At 37.1% G+C, this 17521-nt stretch overlaps 1 long non-coding RNA gene across 1 annotated transcript in view; it reads left to right on the forward strand.

Moving 5' to 3' along the window:
• The first annotated feature begins 13673 nt into the window (after window positions 1–13673).
• The window catches only part of LOC105451059, a 43040-nt gene continuing 39192 nt past the window's right edge, over window positions 13674–17521 (forward strand). The window contains exons 1-2 of the long non-coding RNA XR_974547.1: window positions 13674–14329; window positions 15313–15352. This is a non-coding gene — a long non-coding RNA (uncharacterized LOC105451059). The remainder of the gene's footprint in view (window positions 14330–15312; window positions 15353–17521) is intronic.

The following is a 17521-nucleotide window of genomic DNA, read 5'->3' on the forward strand; positions in this document are numbered from 1 at the left end:
GTAACTTCCATCAATTCGCCGCCGCGTAATTGAATCGCCAATTAAACGGTTCCCAGCCGGTTTGGCTCGGACGTAAAAAGCGGGGGAGGCTGGCAGTCTATCTAGAGGACATTAAACTCGGTTCGCGACGATTATAAAACGCGGCGTAATTATTCGATATTTTTTCGCCACGATTTCCATAATTACTTACGAACATCTCGATATATTTTTCTTCCGGTCTTTAAGAGTGGTTTCGCTAATCTTTTTTATCTGATTTAGTTTGTAGTCCCGGACTGACGAGAATTAACCGTTACCATCTGCAAGTAGGAACGGCATTAAGTAATGCGTTACAAATGTATTTCTTCACGGCGCACTTCTCGTAGCTGAACCAACCAACGCACTGCATGCTAACTGCAGATGTAGTTTATGCGAGATGACAGGATGATTGATGTTGCAATTGAAAAGGAGTAAATTCCGAATACTCGCTGATGGACGCGTTAATGGACATCTGCTAGTAGATGTAGAACGAAATCTCATTCATGAGAGAATCACATTTTTGTAATTCCTTCGCGCGCGATTTCCCTGCCATTTTTTATTTTTATATAAAATTCTAAAACTTTCCGCGAATAAAAAGAAGGTACTCATCCTTCTTTTAAATTAAATTATTGTTCATTCTTTTTTTAAAAATTAAGTTTGACTATTACATTCTCACGCAGATCAACATAATTCAGTTAGCAACTTCATTAAATCCCCATTCCACCGTTCGACGAAATTCATCATATTCTCCGATAGTTATCGATATCCGGCGCACTTCAATTCCGGCTAAACGGCTGCGTGAACCTCGACTTTTTATATGTTCCAGCTCTTCTCTCTTTCTACACGCGCACCGTTTCCGCGCCATTAACTATTCGTCCATCGGCGATTGTCTGATATCAGCACACTTGATTATAAAGTCGCTATCGAATCGCTATCATAATCGAGTTTGGATCGTTGAACTTTCCGGCAATCGAATCATTTTGCGTTGATAACCACGTTGTGTATATTTCGTTACAATTGTAGAAAATATACGATTTAATGAAACGATTCTTCTGTTATATTAATTTAAATTTAGCTCGAATTAATTAAAATTGTAACTCCAATATAATTAATTATTTTTTATAAAATTACTTGCTGTGTTTAATTTTAATAAATCTAGAATTCAGCGGAAAATATTCTTGCCCGTCAATTGACGTTCGCGTACATACCTCTTCATTACCTTTTCATATACGATTACCGGAAAATTAATTTGCGACTGACGCCAGTCTGATATCTCAAATATGGAATAAATAAACATTTATTTGAAGTAAATGCTATTTCCACAATGACAAGCAGAAGCTGTTAAATTGGGTTTCGAAGAGGTGTTAAACGATAATGCCGTCGAAAAGGGTATACGCAGAGTTTCTCATTATAGACCTGTCTAATTTTCTTTTCATCAACTCCGTCGTCTCCCGTATTCTTTCCATTAAAATCAACTCTAATTACAAGTATTCTACCGTACATTCTCCCGCAAGAAAGTGCTGAGTACATTTTGCGTGAACGACATACCGCCGGCGAAATGCGTTTTATTAAATATTTCTCCTCGGTTTCTTCTAGATCGCGGGCGTAGAGAACTGCTAACAAAATTTAAAAAATATATAAAAATTATACATAATATGCGTAAAAGATTCTAAATATTTTTTTTTTTCTTATTATTATATGCTATCTTAAGATATCTCTGCTAATTGCTTAATGTGAGAATCGCAATTCGCTAAAGGTATATGCAACTATTATAATTCTTCCGAAATACATTTAAAAATTAAACGAAGTTCGGGCCTAACAATCCGCGTGATGCGACGTGCCTTATCGAGCGTCAGCAAATGCAAATCAAATCCACTGTTGCGGAAAACGGGCCGCGAGAGAAAAGGGCACAATCTGATAGTTCACGATAAATGGACGAAACGTGGCGGCCAGCTCGCGAAAGTTTTGCCGCGCAGAAGAGGAAACGAGAAAGAGGAATAGCGCCGCCAGCTATTCGCCTAAATCTGGCCGAACTGCTTCGGTTTTTAATGTAACTCCTTAACTACCACCAACACTCGCTCAAGGTAAATTTTTTTTCGTGACTCTGCCCCTTAATAGCTCATTTCATTTGGTAAAGATCATTAACAAAAAAAAGTTATTAGCTTTTGATTATCGTAGTTAGGAAATTATTATAGAAATACCAGAATTAATTTCAATTAATGGATTCAAAGATAAAAAATAATATGTTAAAATAGTTTAAAAAATATGTTTAAATAATATGTTTACACCTCGTTTTCCAATGCTATAATATATAAAAATCAAAAAAGGATTAAGGATAATATATTATACAAATCGAGTAACGTAAATGTCTCAAATTAATAATTATCTCAAATTAATATAGCAATCGCTTTATCACTTTATAGAGTATCTATCTGTAATGTGTTCAAATTTGAATTCATCGTGTAATAGCTGGAATTTTTATAACGCCTTACCAGCCTCCACGATGATAGCAAGAATGCGGCGTTACTGCACGATAGCACGACGCGCAGGATGCGCTACTTAAGCCTATACATAAATGCATCGCATCGGATAATTAACGTGTATTGCCAGCCGTACGGGATGCACCTGCGCACCTGTTATTTATCTCATCCGCGCGAGTATGCGATTTCTTACGCCGCCACGACATCCGCTCGCAATTTGCTGATGGCGGAGTGACCGGACATGACGGACGGATATAGCTTATGTTTTTGCAAATCCCGCAGATTATCGCGAAACAAGAACGAATGTGGACACAACGGCTGACAATTGAAGAATTTACAAATTTATTTGGTCCGTTTGCATTGCAAATTCTCAATGAGAATATTTAAAAAACGATTTAAATGCATAATGCCTTTCAAAAAATCTTTACGCTAAACGTTATAATTTCGCGTATAATTTCTGACTAAATTAATATTTACAGTGCATTCAATATTTTATCGAGTGATTCAATTTTCAGAGTCGCATAGTTCGATAATGTCAAATCATTAACAGTCAAAATTTTATGCTATTATAAATTTTATTCACAGAAATAAAAAAACTGAACTTTATTGTTTTTATTTTTAAAGATCGCTTCTTATTGTTAGTTAATCTTCTTAAAAAAAAAAAGATAATTATTTTTCTCAAGACGTAATATAATCTAATTTAATTTGATTCTGAATCTTATTAGGACAATATAAAGGCAGCTTCCAACGTCAGCGTGAAATGAGAATCAGTGGATCATGTTTACCACTAAACACGTGCCTAAGTTTTCTGGTACAAGTAACTCGTGTGTCTTAATATACGCGAATGCACATGCGGGTGCATACACACAGGCGCGTTAGCATCGGAGTGCAGTCTACGTTATAATAGAGAACACGACGGCAACCAACTGCGCGCTTATTGTTTCGAGTTTCGAATTACTACTCCCAAACGCCTCGGAATGCCATGCGGCCGCCGAATAAGCCTGGTAATACTCAAGAGACTCATAGAAATTCGCGTGATTCGCGTTGAATTCGACAAAAAGAGCTATGGAAGACGAATTTGTTCGAGCACAGACCGCTTCCTCCTCCCTTCCTGCCCTAGTTTCGCAGGTTACCGATAATCCCTCTCCGAGAACCAAACTCTTGAATCATGTCATAATAATAACGACTGATCGATCGTGCTAAAAGTTGATCTTAATTCTTAAATGTACAAAGTTTGACGCTTCTACAAAGAAATATCAAGTGATTTTAGTTACAGTTGTTTGTCGAGAATCACGAAGAAAAACATATAAAAAACATATGAAATATATACAGGATAAAATAACATAAGATGAACGTTGATATTTATTTCTTATTGTCTAAGAATTCAAACAGCAAACGATATATGCACAAAATAGGAAAAAAAATGTAGTCCCTGAAGATCGTGTCTCGAAAAATCTAAGAGATCCTGTTATCATCAGAGGCAACGCGCCATGTGCCTAGGGGTTAAAGCGAACGCTGTTGGAAGACTGCTCATTTTCCTCCATCGTACTGGCCGTCATTATACGCGGATTATCTTCACCAGTAGTAAAATAAAAAAACTTCGACGCGAGCGCGATCGTAAAGATTTATGGCCGAGTTTACCAGCAAGCGAGTAAAGTTTTAGCGAATTACAGAGGGAAGCGTGCGCTAACTGCACGACTTCTACGAGTATGCTGTTTGTTTCGAAATATCCTCTCGGTACTAAACCTGTCGCACTGCTAATTAATTGGAAGCCGAATAACATTTTCTTTCACAAGCGCAAATATTTTCTTTTGAATTCGTATTGTCAACACTTTTTCAAGCTTAACCATAGATTAAACTTGCGCGTTACAACCTTTAAAAATTAATTAAAAATTAACTTCTTCAGACTAAAAATTAAAACAATATACCTCTACCTATAGATACAGCAAAAGAAAACATCAACATTTCATTTTAGTTTATATTTTGAATCTTACATGTAACCATAATTATGTTTATAATTAAAGTATTTATATTAATGTATCTAATGTATCTATATTAAAAATTTTTTTTTGCAATCCCAGTCTCCCGCAAACAAATCCGAAAATCCCTATTTTTCATCATGATCAACAATAACTGTGCGATAAGCGAAACGTATATATCGGTCACAAAATCATAACGCGTTGCGGCAAACGGATATAGCGCGGCAATGTCAAAACGACGTTCACGTAGTTTTTCATCAGGTTTATTGCAACGGATGGTAGACGCGATGCATTACATGCGAGCTGAATATTTTCCGTTCGATCAGACAAGAACGGCAAAATCAATTCGATGCACAGTCGACCGTGCAGTGTATGCAGTGTAAATAGCGATTGGAACAACAACAATGGACCGTCCCGCACTGTATTCTCCTCTCACAAGAAGGATTCTGGAACCCTACACTTTTATGACACCCAAGAGCGCTTTTCCGGCCAACGATACCCAGTCGAGAGCTTGCTTTTCGCACGTGAAAATGGTTTTCATTCCGTCGCCGATTTAGACGACGGCATATACGTCGTGAATCATGTAAAATTTTTCCTCTTTGGTAAGCAAGTTAATGAACAATTAATACTATCGCAGGAATTCTCTAAGGATTGCTGGCGATAGCTGTAAGATCGGATTCTTCTTGTTAGAAGAAAATTCAGTCTGGGAAATTATCTATGTGCGAACTTCAGCTTTAGTTACTCGAGCAAATTTTTACCTCCAAAGTTTTCGACCTTCTAAACGGAAGATCTATTTGCCATTGTAAGATATAGCTTCGATTTTATATAATGCGATTATGAAAACATTCAAAGAAAAATTTTTTTTCATTACAATGTAAAAAAAATCTATCTTGTAACAATCAACAATTCTTCAGCAACACGTTCATATATGAAATAGTATTAATTAATATTTTATTATTATATATATATATATAATGTTCAATATAGTAAAATATATATATATATATTATAATTATTAATTGTAAACAGTGACTTTGTAAAATTGCATACTGAATATCTTCAAATAAAATAAACGTGACTTAGAAGTGTTCTTTGCCGTTAATTGTTTCGGTCTCTTGTTAAAATTTGCTACATTTTCTGTATGAGTCAATGGGACCGCGGAGAATCATGAGTTAGTAGACGCTGGTCTCTTTCTCGCTCTTTCGGAAACCGGCAATCACTTCTGGAATATCCCGGAGGGCGACGGAGGAAGACGTCAGCGGATTATTGTTGTCGTTGGTTCGACGCTCGCGGTTTGATGCCGGGTACCTAGACGTCGGTGTCTAGACATCGGCATCGACGTTGTCGCCGTAGCCCACTCCGTGGAATCTCCCATGGGAAATGCGAAAGGTTTATTCCCGCGTCGTCTCCTCTCTCGGCGAAATTCTCACCGGCACGTCGCGTCGCGTCGCCGTCGCATCTCCGGACGAATGGATCCGCGCGAAAACAAGAGCGCAGTAGAGTGGATAAAGCGCACCCGGTCGCATTATTAACTGCATACGGAAAAGAGGAGAAACAAATCATTCCTAGACCAGCGGAGACGTACGAGAATTCTCGAAAAGTTTGTGAACTTATTTACGGATCGCGTCGCAAGTTCCTTAATTCTCAAAGGAGATTGAGAAGAAGATGTTAGAATACAAAATTAAAAAAATTCTAACAAATGTGAAAACGGGTAGGGTTAAATCAATATTCAACTTATTACAGGATAAATTCGCTCTTTCATCTATATTCGTCACTGATTAAATTATAGGTATTCCCGTCGATCAACGCACGCGACAGGATCAAAATCAGATTCGAAACCAAAGCGTATATAGTGTCGCATGGCGAACAGCGCATGATGTTCGGATCGCTAAGCATTATTTGAAGCGTACGGAGATGCGACACGGTGCATCGAACAATGAAATCATCGCGATGCGGGAAATAGCGTGTAAATCGCCAATGTTTGTCCACCATCAAATCGTTCACCGACCATGAATTCAACTTGCGAATTTTCTGGAGGAGAAAACAAGCGGAGACTTTGACAATTAAAAGGAAGAAAAAGTTAAACAAATCTCTCTCTCTCTCTCTCTTCCCTCACATAAAAATTACAGCAATCTACATTGCGCACAGTTCAACAGCGAGTGGCGCTATATTTAAAAAAAATCGTCAGTTTTGCAACAGTGTTAGATACAAATAAGGCTAAAAGAGAATAATTAAAAAATACACACGGATTAGTCGGAACTATAGAGCACCGCGAAATGAAAATGCCGTCTCTCTCTCTCTCTCTTTATTTACACATGGTACACCGTTTTTTGTTGGCAGAGCAATCCACCGTTTCAAGCGAAAAACCTCGACGTAGCTCAAAAACGCAGCGGGCCGCGCGTTTCGTTATTTCGCGAAAATCCGCGGAAACGTGCAGTCGTCCGATGATTGCGTGTAAATCCGAAAGAAAGGGAGATTCCTCGTGGGAATTAAAAATCCGTCATGGACAGTGCGGGTGAGGGACACAGTGAGACACATCGCGCGGAAGCCTGAAACGGAGATCCCGCGGAATGAGATTTGATAAAGCGGCGCAAACAGCGACGCGCGCGAGCGACATAATGGCGGCTCGTTGAAAAAGCGTACCGACGAGACGGTGGTCACGGTGGCATGGTTTCGGCACTGCGAGTATCTACACGCAGCTCGACAAATTAACTTTTTGCGAAACAATGAAAGCACGCCACGCGTGTTCGAACGTTGTCGTGGACGTACATATATACATGTCGGGCATGCAACGATCTGCTCTTTCATTTATGCTATTGTCAGCAAAACCGTAAAAAGCGAGAATATATATATATATATATATATATATGTATGAGAAATACAATGTTCCATATATTTGAACAGATAATATTGCCGAGTTTCGTCAATATTTATGGTGTACTGCCATTCTAATAACAAAATTATCATTGACGTTAAATCATGTTTGATAGGCTTCGTTTTGTCATTATATCAACATTATATCTGTTTTTATCAGTGTCACATATAATGAAAATACATAATAACGGTTCATAAGATTTCTGTAATTATTTGTGAAGCATTTTCAAAATATATAAAAATAAGAAAATTTTCTATATAAAATAGAACAATTATATCAAAATCAAAAGAACACGTGAATGCAAACTTTCGGCTTTTTTTTTAATTCAATAAGCATATTAAAAAATATATTTCTATCGTTATTACTCTTTATAATAATTGGAATATTGGCGCAAAGTGAACGAGTCGAGTGAAAAAAAAATTTTAAAAACGCAACTGTATTATTCACTTCTTATAATAAAATGTAGACTTAATTGTCTCTTTGTCAGTATAAATTGAATTAACATTTTCTATATTAAGTTCTCTAAAAAAGTAGTCATATGTAAAATTAATCTTATATTCCATAAAATTAAAATATATATCAAATGGCATTTTTTCCACGAAAAAAGAATTTGAATATTTAAATAAATTTATGAAATAAACCAGCATTTTTTTCTATTTTTTAGCCAATCAATATCCGTATTATAAATTTCATACATTGATAAATTAACATATTTTTTACATAAATATATAAAAAATAGTTTTTTGCGAATCGGCTGGAACAAAAAATCGGGATTAGAACAATTAGCAAATAAATAGCAAGTAATTTTTATATAAGTCGCATTCGATTGCTAAAGTGGCTGTGATAGCTTGATAGGAGTAATTTTTACTTTTGTCGCTAGCACTTCTTTCTTTAATTTTAGCTCGACAATAAGAAAAGAATTTTTAATATCGTTATAATTTACTTTTTTTATATCAATGTTTAATGTATAAAAATGTTATTTATTGCAATAATGAAGGATATCTTAAAATCTATAGTTAAAAACAATATTTAAATTTTTTAAATTCGCAAATAAGAAATTTCGGGACTCACTATATCATATTTTTGTCCCTTTCAAATTATCAAAGATTATCAATTCTTAATCAACATTAGCTCCTAATTACGTCGCAGATAATTACCGCGAGTTTGTATGCGAAATGGTAAATATAGTCGTAATTCCAATGCAGTCTAACGATGATTATAATACAATAGCGGTGTTTGTTGCACGATATCGCGCGAATTCACCTACCGTTACCCACCTGTATGTTAAGCTTCGCGTCGCATCGCAAGCACGTGCCCGTGGAAATTTGTCGAAGCTTCTCCTCGCAACGTGAGCTTCCGCATCGTAACGAGCTTACGAGCTGAGCCGCAGCATTCCGCTGACACGTTCCGTAACGACGATAAATAAAAATGTGATTTCCGGCACGATACGAGCGGTTTGTAACTTGATTATTGTGTTGGATGCATCGACGGATTTGATATCGGGACGAGAAACAGAAAGGAAATTAATATTTGAAGTGAGATTATTGGAACTCGCGTTAGATTGCTGCATGTGCAACACGCAGCTTAATCATTATTATATCATTTGGCGTATCAATTTATTAATCCAATTGAAATCAAATTATTTTGAGTCAATAGTTTTATTTTAATTAAATTTCCGTAATAAATACTTAAAATAAGATTTTATACAAAAATTATGATTATTTATTAGTATTTGATATATGTATAAAAATTTTTAAATTACATTATTACAAATAATGTAAAATATTTTGAAATATTATAAATGAGACTTGGAATGTTCTTTGTACCTGTTTTTCATATTTGTTGCAATTATTGGTTTATTCTTTAGCGATGAGAAATTTTTTATTTCTTTATAATATTTTTATAAAAATTCCACGTGATTAACGTTCCTCTCTGCGAAATTTAGTTTTTGGATTGCGTTCGATGGAAACTGCGTGCCGCTTTTTCATCAGTCGCTTTCAACTTCAAAGGCAATCTTGTAGCAATTTGATCTTAATCCGTGCCTCGAATTAACGGAGGAAAACGTGATCGGATTCTGCGATTTGCCATGTGAACTGCGTTTGCGCGAGCAGTTGTGCAATTTTATTAATTGCCAACATGAGTACATTTCGTTAATTTTGCAACCAAAAACGTAGAACAATTTAGCCCAGCTTAAAAACAGGATTATTTTAATGGTATTTGAATATATTCAAGATAGTTTAATTGTTTTTTTTTTTTTAAGATTAAAGTTCTCGCAGCCACTTCAGCACAATCGAGGATTTGCGTAGAAATTTCCTCTTTTTTAATAACTAATCAATCGCGCAAATCCCGATTTTTTTGCAATTTCGGAAAAAACAATAACCGTACTAGCTTAAATTTAAAGTTAGCACAGCCAAAGAAAGAATGCTTATAAAGCGGAACAATAATTAAAAAAAAAAAAAAGAAATAATAGTTGAAAATAGTAAAAAAAAATCACATCTATCCTTTGTCTTATTTTAATAAATTTAGCAAGTAAGATATATATTTAATTCCAAATCGGCTAACTGCTTTAAAAAATTTTAAAAGCTTCCATGTGTTCTTCTGATTTCCTCCAAAGCGACGTCCGATATAAGTTTTATGCTGCGACCGCATCTTTAATTAGGAAGTCAGAGAGGAGAAAAAGGGGAAGACAGGACCAGTCAGAAACGTGACTTGAGAATGACTAGGTTTGCCCCGGGTATAAACAGAGCTATTGTTGCGCCCCGCAATGAGAGAATTCAAGATGAGAGTCACGCCACGCGTAGAAGCTAATTAAGTCAGCACCGAAACCACCGTCGCGGATGCTTTATTAAACTGACGCCAGATGCTCGGCCATAAATTCTCCGTACGGTCACGTTCCAATTTCCGAATTGACCTGCCACGCGCGCAGGACAACGGCGATGGGCAGGAAATGCAACTAGTGCGAGGAGAGCTTCTGTTTTGCGCTCCGTCTCTTATCCGTCGTTGAAATAACGACGTCGTTCTGCGAGAAACATGTACCGGCAACGAAATACTTCTCTACTTCTCCGCCTCTTGGATTCTTGAAATATATGTAGATCTTTGTATCTCAACGAAAAATATGTCAACCTTTTTTATTTTACAAATGAACAATGTAAATTTGCACAAAGAAGAGGCTGTAACACAATGACGCGCGAAGAACCAGTCTTACATCTTGGAAAGATGCATATAACTCTTATCTCGAGCACACACAAAAGTGTGTCGCTAAATTAAGTGTAATGCGCGAATGAGATGCACGAGATTTTCAATTTTTAATTTGACCGTTCTGAAGATTTCAATGGTTTTAAATTTTCATAATTTTTTTTTTACAAACAAAATTAATTGTATACCAAGGAAATTTTTAGTATCAAAGATAATCTATCTTGCAAATCGTAATGAAAACTAATGCAAACGCGTGAGATAATTTTGAAGTGCCTCGTAAACGCAAGCGCATTACCGGGTCGCGAATCGACGTGAAATATAGGCACAATTTCGCCATTTTCCCCTCGTCGTAAAAATACCCCCTGTCGTCGTTTATCTTACTTTTATCAGAACATTCAGACGTTTCTACGAGAGGAGCGTCGTCGATTATCCACTGCGTATACTATATCAAGAGAAATCGCGCCTGTCACTTCGTATCTTTCGTCAATTCGCAAGCACTCGCGAGAAAGACTGTTTCCCCTATTTTAGAATAAATATTCCATGAATATAATATGCGATCAAATAAATATTTAGCATCTGTACGAATCATACTGTATATTAAAGATATCGTACTCATCGCAAAATTGTATGTGCAAATATAATTATCAGTGTATTTGCCAAATTAATGCAGTCAGTTCAGAAAATAATGTAACAATAAAATCAGTTAATCCCAATAAATAATTATGACATATAATGATTATATGACATAAAATATACATATATATATAATATAATAAATATCTCGTGTATCATATTATATTTTTAAAATAATCTTCATATATTTCGCAATTTTCATAATGACACGTTTCATTAATTATTTAATTCTATTTTATATTTATTTTTCTTTAAATGGCACGATGATTCGTATATACGAAAAATAGTTCGTACTTCCTTACTATTTGATTTGTGAATGCATCACGAACGACGCGATGATAGCGACAATATAATCTCATATTGATATCGTATCATTGTGTAGATTATAATATAATGATAACACAAGTCAAATACAAAAATAAATTAAGTTATTAGATTAGTCGCATATATAGATTCACAGGAAACTCACCGGTGAACCGGCGTCGTCACCGTTTCGCCGTCGCCGTTCTATCGCACCGGAGTCCCGGACGCTCCATCCGCAGACGCGAAGTCGAAAAAGGGCCGCTCGAGAAAGCACGATGATCGCAAATCTCAGTTGTTGCGTGGTGATCGTCCTCTCGTTTCCCTCGTCAGGAACTTGTTATACGACACTCCCGATATACTTAAATTACGCGCATTCCGAACGTGCAAATATAACGCGATTATATATAATATGCACGCAACATATATTACGCGCGACAACTTCGACTATCTCGACGAGGGAGGCGACCGACGCGCCGGCAACTTCGCGCCGCGCCGGCAACTAATTCGAACGAACTCGACTGCGTCTACCCGCGACGCCGACCCGAATACCGTCGAGCATTGCACGGCGAATATCACTGTCGCGTAACCTTAATCGCTCCGAAAACAATGATTCGCCCGATTGCCGCCGGTACGCAATGCGCTCGTAAAAAACGAAGAGAAGGAGGAAAAGGATACGCGTCGTTGATAGACGACCCTACAAGTGCCCGGAGTACTTACGACGCGAAGCGACGCGGCGCCGTAATCAGTCCAACATCAGAGAATATGCCTCGTAGCACGCGATCGCGAAGGCTTCGACACGCGGCCGCGGTCGTCTGTCGCTGAATTCGGCACTCCCGATGCCAATCAGCACTTGCTCACACGCGAAATTCATTCTCGATTCGAGAAGAATCCCTGCGGGAGCACACGTACGTCGCACGCGCACATCGGCGGCCGGCCACAATGGACGAGTACTACGCTAGTCAAATGAGGCATTGGGCAACATGACGGCCGTGACGTAGCGCTACGTAGTGGTGGCACTGCGGCTGCGCGAGCCGTGCACGCCGTGCTGTTCACACCCGACGCGATCTTCGCGCGCGGAGCGTCACCCATTCGGGGGGATCGCGAGCAAAGATTTTACCACCGAATATTCTCGATTACGCGGAAAATCAGATCACGAATATAACAATGAAAGATACATTATATCTTCCATCACAATTAGGCACGTTCAGATTCTCACTCAAGTGCCACCCAAGTATTGTATTATCCTTGTTATTCATTGAATGTTAAACAAAGATAACGTGATACACTTGAAGAGCATTCGAATGGGAATCTCAACACGCCCACATATATAGCTCTAAATATTCCGGTAAAAAATTTTTCATATATGTAAGAACATATATGAATATATATAAACATGTATAAAAATATATAATTATATATAATTATACATAATTATATGCAAAAATATGTCCATACATATCAATATATTCTTTTCCTTGTAAGATTATTATTTGACACAGAAAAAAATGATAATAAAAAGAAAACATAAACAATAATTTAAAAAATAATTTGTGCATTGTTTTTTTTACAAAAAATCAAGTTTTAAGAAATGAGAAAAAATTGTTCATATATATAATTATATAGATATTTTTTTAATTATTTATACATAATTATATACGAGCAATTTTTCTCATTTCTTCAAACTTGATTTTTTATAAAAAAAACAATGTAAAAATTATTCTTTTAATTATTCTTTTATGTTTCCTTATTATCATTTTTTTGTATCAAAGAACATATATGGATATACATATGGACATATTTTGCATATAATTATATATTTTTATATATGTTTATATATATTTATATATGTTCTTGTATAAAAAAATTTTTACTGGAATATTCATGGAAGGTATGCATTTTTTAATTACGTGTCTAATAGAAAATATTGTTGCACCATCATATATGTATGAGTTTCCCGACATAATTGTTACAATTGCTAGTTTAATACAATTATTGTAATTATTAGTACACTGTTAACAATATTCATAATATATTATTAGTTTTGCTACAACAGCGATAGAAATTTTCTTTGCGACAATTTGGACAAGCCGCACTCGTTACGCGACCAATCACGGCGCTCATGTCTAATCGCGCTATTAACCAATCACCTCGGGCGTCTCTCTCTCTCTCTCTTGCACGCGCAATGCCACATCGCGACAGTCGCGAAAGCTCCGCATTTCGCGCGCGATTTTTCTCCCGTTTTCGTGACACGAATGAATGTCCGCGAGTTGCCGCAAATCGTGATCCTGCGTATCCCGTCGCGGTAAATCGACGCGAACGATCTTGCCATCTATTCGCGTCCATCGATACTCGATGACCGGCTAAGCGTCGCGCGTTGCCTCGTGTCTCTGCCACCGCGCCGGCCGGTTCGAGGCTAATTGCCATAGGTATGCAAATCCGCCATTGCTGTATCTAGCCCGTAATCTATCGCGATTTCGCGAAGCCGTACACGTGTGTCACGCGTGGAAGGTTGAACCGCCGTGAATTGCTCGGCGAACGCTCGGGCATCCGTTTGACATCGAAAGCATTCGCTCGGCGTGAAGGAGCGCTACGCGTGCGCGATCAAGAATCGAAAACGCCATGCCGCGGTCGAAGGTGAAATCGGGGTTTCGGAGCATCTGATGTCAAGTCTGTCGTCGCGTAAATTTGTTGATCGTTCGGGAGTGCCGAAAGTGACGGGCGATTTTTACGTTAATTCGCGTTTGTGTGTATGTGTTTCGTGTGAACGTCTCAAGCAACGACAAAACAGGCGAGGCAGCGGGGACGGACGGCGACCGGCACGGCGATACATCGGCGGTACATCGGCGCTGGTGAGTATATTCATTCCTCTTACTCGCACTAGTAACTGACTTGTTTGACACTGAATTTGTTCATCTGTTCGCAATTTTGACTATCATTTTAACTCGACTTATGCTCGTGCCGAACGTAGTAATCCAAATGTGACGATCACGAGTGTCGCACTATTGTGGCACTGATCGTCATCCATAAGTGAAACAAACGCAAATAGACAACGAACGAATTATTTATAAATTTTTGTATTGAATGTATATTCTATATAGATATCTTATATATAATACATTTCTTGCTTATCTATATTGCATTTAATATATGTATAAGCCTCTCGAAAGTCAAGCTGATCAAGCAAACAAAACAGAAAAAATAACACAAAGTTGTAAATTACTCGTGTGCTCTTTGACATTAAAACTGAAAGATTTACAAAAAATAGAATTTGATCGGATTCTGAGAGGCTCGTATAACGATGATTAAAGATAAACCGAATGATCTGTTGAAAAATGTCCATTTGTCTTAACGTGAAAACAATTTAGAGGATAACGTAGTCACGAAAGAAATTGTTAAGCAGCGGATTGATAATCGTTTGCTTGATAGTCGTTTTTCGAATTTTTTTCAATCCACTTTCCGAATGAAATATAATAAAAAACGCAAGAATCGATTAGTTCCAGCTCGTGGCATATTGAAATTTTCGTTTTGCGACTGGATAAATGCAAAAAGTGATGACAAATGGCAATAATTAAACGAGAATGGAAATTGGATATTACAAAAAGCTATATTCCCCTGTTATATTAAATGTCTTCATGATGGTTTTAATATTTTCATGATGGTTTTAATATGGTTTCTGTCTTTTATTCCGTTTTAAAAAGACTCTACTATATTTTATTGATTATATTGACTCTTTTTTCTGAACATTCATAAAATGGATTTTGTAATGCAGATTTAATAGCGCAGCAGATTCTTTTTTTAAATATATTTTTAAATAGATTTAATTTTTTTACAGGGAATAAAGATGAGCCTCCAGTAATGTAGCTCCATTTTCGGTGAGTCACATCAATTGCATTCTATTGCATTTTGAATGCAACAAATAATATAAAACTGCAATTGATGTCTTATAAGTTAACGGAACAAAATGAGCATAATCAATTCTAACTAATATATTTATTTATTTATTACTAAAAAGTTACCAAAGAAAAAATTTGTTGCTCCATTAGTTAAAAAAAAAAGATGTTCCGCTAACTTATAAGACGTCTGCAATTGTGTAAGAAAGTAAAAAGCAGGAGCCATTTCTGATTAAAATATCGGAAAGCAGCGTATTATAAAAAAGAACTGTGCGTTCTTCCCTCCCTATTTCGTATAGAATATCTAAAGTAATATTTTAAAATTGACAAATAAATGTGTTAAATTCCTGCCAATTTCTATTAACGATTGAACACTCATCCGTTTAAAGTATAAGGTTATATTACGACCGTTTTACGCGACCTGTTTTCATAAGCTCACTCGTACGCCAAAGTTAAATTGTAAGCTCAACCATGTGCCGCAGAGTCCATTCCGTAGATATAACATCCCGTGAGCGACCACTCCGCGTAAACCTTGTTAAAATCCTCACGCACCCACGACATCGTCCTCAAGTCTATCTTCTCCGGCTTTGCGACCACGACACACTTTTGCGACTGGAAAATTAAAAAGCAACAAGCAAAACTATTTTTTAGGAATTAAAATACGTATAGGGACACGCGCGTATTTAACATTTAGTATTTGTGACACACGCCAATTAAAGAATAATAGAAATTAGATAATTGAGATTTTCTGCTGAAATAGAAATCACGCGTTTGTCTGTTCGACTAGAAATCTTATTTCTGTTAATTCGCAATTTGCAGCATAATGAGAAATTCGAGAATATTTTTAACGAAACGAACGCTGTGAATTTTTTTATCTAAATCGCTATTCTTCTAAATCTTAAATTCTTCTCGCAGAGATTTCGGATGACACACTTTAAATGCGTATTGTTTCGCTCTGAATCTTATCAGACTGGATCAGCACATTGACGTTAGATATACGACAGAAATATATAATTCATGATTCAATCATCATCTCGGTTTTCGAAGGGGACAAAAAAGAAACGCGAGCACTTACTAATCGCCCGCATCCGCGCTCGCTCAGTGCTCTTATTTCGTGCTTTATGGCGGAATATGAAGATTAATAGCCGGCCATTGTTTGCGGTAGTCGGCATCCCCTCTCGTTTCCGCGAAGCGACGAAGTGCGCGAGGGTGGGCCGGGGGGGGGGGGCGAAGGAGGAGGGAGTCGTGGGCTGTTAAGCTTAAGCTAACTCACTTGTCTTGGCGGCGTGAAGGATACACCGAACGACCTTCTAAGCACCGTCGCGGATATTTCACCGGGTTCGAAGATTAAAGGACTCTTGAAGCACCCTCGGGCGAGGGTGAAATGGGCACACGGACCTTGCAGGGGTGAGGGAGATGGGGGATGGGTACCGCCACCCACGATGGACAGCCTGTCCGCCGCGGCGCGACAGGGAGAACGGCGCTGATGAATTCGCGTCGCGAAGAAACCGCTCTCGCGAGGCGTTAACCTTTGCGCCGGGCCGATCTTTATTTTTTCAACAAAATATTCCCGACCAGTGTAACTAAAGTCACCGCGGATCTCGCGTCGCCAAAGGGCTCTCCCTTTCAATATTAGAGCATACTCGAGATCAGAAAGTATAATAGAGGAAAAGTAAATCGGAAAGATATCAAGTTTGCGATATTGGAGTGCACTGTAGAAGGAAAGGAATTTATATTTGACAAAGATTGACAAAGCTCTACGACATAGATAATATGGGATATGTTATTATTTTTTAAGATCACAAGTTTTGCTCTCAAAGATCCACATAATATACATATAACAGAAAAAATGCAAAGAAAAAACTGTGGAGAGAAGATTTATTTATTTTTTATTAATTTTTCTTTGAGTAAAGCATAAATTTCTTTTCATACTTTATCTTTGGAATGTATAGGTTCGGAATTTTATTTTTACATATTAACAATATTGCTAGATATTAAAAGTTACTATCAAAAAGCAAAAAAAATTGAAATCTATATTTATTTGTGATACTCACGCGGTCTAATTCAAATTGTTTATATGAAATATATATTGTTTAAAATAAAATTTATAAGAAAATTTAGGAGGAAGTTTCTCTGAGGACAAAGCTTCGT

The sequence above is a fragment of the Wasmannia auropunctata genome, unplaced genomic scaffold, assembly GCF_000956235.1.
Source record: "Wasmannia auropunctata unplaced genomic scaffold, wasmannia.A_1.0 LD336053.1, whole genome shotgun sequence".
Classification (NCBI taxonomy): domain Eukaryota; kingdom Metazoa; phylum Arthropoda; class Insecta; order Hymenoptera; family Formicidae; genus Wasmannia; species Wasmannia auropunctata.